The sequence below is a fragment of the Zootermopsis nevadensis genome, unplaced genomic scaffold (genome assembly GCF_977971745.1).
Source record: "Zootermopsis nevadensis isolate Lab colony 2312 unplaced genomic scaffold, Znev_1.0 Znev_ptg000248l, whole genome shotgun sequence".
In the NCBI taxonomy this organism is placed as follows: Eukaryota; Metazoa; Arthropoda; class Insecta; order Blattodea; family Termopsidae; genus Zootermopsis; species Zootermopsis nevadensis.
This window is the reverse complement of record NW_028259375.1, coordinates 31,714-35,000: the sequence shown is the minus strand read 5'-3', so window position 1 is coordinate 35,000 and position 3,287 is coordinate 31,714.

The following is a 3,287-nucleotide window of genomic DNA, read 5'->3' as shown; positions in this document are numbered from 1 at the left end:
ACGCGCCCGGACTACGAGTGAGTCGGTTGCAGTGTGTCCACGATACGCCGCCTATAGACCGTGTCCGGGGGACAGAGGGCCGCGGCATCGCGGTGGCGAAGGGTTTGCCGGGAAGGGGAACGAAGCCGGCCTTTTTCGTAAAATCGTTCCCCTGTTGCTTGCCGGGAAGGTGGACGAACCCGGTCTCTCTCGTAAAATCGTCCACCTGCTGCTTGCCGGGAAGGGGAACAAAGCCGGTCTTTTTCGTAAAATCGTTCCCCTGTTGCTTGCCGGGAAGGTGGACGAACCCGGTCTTTATCGTCAAATCGTCCACCTGCTGGTTGCCGGGAAGGGGAACGAAGCCGGCCTTTTTCGTAAAATCGTTCCCCTGTTGCTTGCCGGGAAGGAGGACGAACCCGGTCTTTATCGTCAAATCGTCCTCCTGTTGCTTGCCGGAAAGGGGAACGAAGCCGGCCTTTTTCGTAAAATCGTTCCCCTGTTGCTTGCCGGGAAGGTGGACGAACCCGGTCTCTCTCGTAAAATCGTCCACCTGCTGCTTGCCGGGAAGGGGAACGAAGCCGGTCTTTTTCGTAAAATCGTTCCCCTGTTGCTTGCCGGGAAGGTGGACGAACCCGGTCTCTCTCGTAAAATCGTCCACCTGCTGCTTGCCGGGAAGGGGAACGAAGCCGGTCTTTTTCGTAAAATCGTTCCCCTGTTGCTTGCCGGGAAGGTGGACGAACCCGGTCTTTATCGTCAAATCGTCCACCTGCTGCTTGCCGGGAAGGGGAACGAAGCCGGCCTTTTTCGTAAAATCGTTCCCCTGTTGCTTGCCGGGAAGGAGGACGAACCCGGTCTTTAACGTCAAATCGTCCTCCTGTTGCTTGCCGGAAAGGGGAACGAAGCCGGCCTTCTTCGTAAAATCGTTCCCCTGTTGCTTGCCGGGAAGGTGGACGAACCCGGTCTTTCTCGTAAAATCGTCCACCTGCTGCTTGCCGGGAAGGGGAACGAAGCCGGCCTTTTTCGTAAAATCGTTCCCCTGCCGGGCGGAGGACGGACCCGGGCTTTTCTTCCGTCAGTTGTGTCCTCCTGATGTATCCAGACACCACCCAAGGCTCAGGAATCGTCTTATGCGGAAAAAGGGCCAATTTATCAGCGACGCATCCGTTAGTTCAACTAGAGGAAGTGTGAAATTTTCCTACAAAATAAGGTGCCAGCGCGGCGTTTTCAGGGGAGACTCGTAACGTCTGAGCCTCAGAGAGCGCGACCCGGCCGAATGCGAGCGGCAGGTCCCCTAAAATCGGCCTACCTAACACGCACGGATGGGACTTTGAAATCTGAAGACGTGGAGGGCACGAACGGGAATATATATGCGGCAGAAGCCAGAGACACCGCCGGCAGCCTCACCGTGACCGCACGAGAAGTCGTCACTTGCGCCAATCTTGCACTCGAGTGCCGAGTCACCTACGAGCAGACCCCTGCTTCTGCCTGTCCATTGAGGGCAGCCGAGCACGCGATTCCCCAGGAGACGGACTTCTGTACACTTGTGCCCCTCTTGCCCTAAACGGGGTTCGAGCAGCGCGGGGAGAGGAATTCAGTCCCCGGCGGATGCGCGCTCGTTCTAAGTGCAGCTTCCGAGAGGCCGCCCGTGAAGGCCATCACTTGTGCCACTCTTGCACTCGGAATCGAGTGCCGACTCGAACCGGAGCCTCCGCCGGCCACTGCGTGGGTTGACGGGCGCCGACCCCGATGAAGACGGCGATCGGTGCACATGTGCCCCCCATGCCCTAAACGGGGTTCGAGCAGCGCGGGGAGAGGAATTCAGTCCCCGGCGGATGCGCGCTCGTTCTAAGTGCAGCTTCCCAGAGGCCGCCCGTTAAGGCCTTCACATGTGCCACTCTTGCACTCGTAGATGAGTGCCGACTCGAGCCCGAGTCTCCGCCGGACACCGCGCGTGATGACGTGCGCCAACCCCGATGGACACGGCGGTCGGTGCACTTGTGCTCCACTTGCCCTAAACGGTTGCAAGTAGAGCGGGCCGAGGCCAGCAGTCCCCCGGCGGATGCGCGCTGGTTCTAAGTGCAGCTTCCCAGAGGCCGCCCGTGAAGGCCGTCACGTGTGCCGCTCTTGCACTCGGAATCGAGTGCCGACTCGAACCGGAGCCTCCGCCGGCCACTGCGTGGGTTGACGGGCGCCGTCCCCGATGAAGACGGCGATCGGTGCACATGTGCCCCTCTTGCCCTAAACGGGGTTCGAGCAGCGCGGGGAGAGGTCTTCAGTCTCCCGCGGATGCACGCTGGTACTAAGGGCCGGCTCACAGAAGCCACCTGTAAAGGCCGTCACATGTGCCACTCTTGCACTCGTAGTCGAGGGCCGACTCGAGCCCGAGCCTCCGCCGGACACCGCGCGTGTTGACGTGCGCCAACCCCGATGGACACGGCGGTCGGTGCATTTGTGCCCCACTTGCACTAAACGGTTGCAAGTACACCGGGCCGAGGAAAGCATTCCCCCGCGGTTGTCCGCTGGTACTAAGTGCAGCTTCCCAGAGGCCGCCCGTGAAGGCCGTCACGTGTGCCACTCTTGCACTCGGAATCGAGTGCCGACTCGAACCGGAGCCTCCGCCGGCCACTGCGCGGGTTGACGGGCGCCGACCCCGTTGAAGACGGCGATCGGTGCACATGTGCCACTCTTGCCCTAAACGGGGATCGAGCGGCGCGGGACGAGGCCTGCAGTCCCCCGCGTTGCCCGGTGGTACTGAGGGCAATCTCCCAGAGGCCGCCCGTGAAGGCCGTTACTTGTGTCACTCTTGCACTCAGTGCCCTGTGCCGACTCGAACCCGAGACTCGGCCGGTCTTCGCAGGCAACAGCGCGGGTTGACCACAAATTACACGGCGGTCGATACACTTGTGCCCCTCTTGCCCTAAACGGTCGCAAGTAGCGCGGGCCGAGGCCTGCAGTCCCTCGCTGTTGTCCGCTGGTACTAGGGGCAGCTTCCCAGAGGCCGCCCGTGAAGACCATCACTTGTGCCACTCTTGCACTCAGGCTCGAGTGCCGACTCGAACCCGAGACTCGACCAGTCTTCGCCGGCCACTGAGCGGGGTGACGGGCGCCGACCCCAAAGGACACGGCGGTCGGTGCACTTGTGCCACTCTTGCCCTAAACGGGGATCGAGCGGCGCGGGTCGAGGCCTGCAGTCCCCCGCGTTGCCCGGTGGTACTGAGGGCAATCTCCCAGAGGCCGCCCGTGAACGCCGTTACTTGTGTCACTCTTGCACTCAGTGTCCTGTGCCGACTCGAACCCGAGACTCGGCC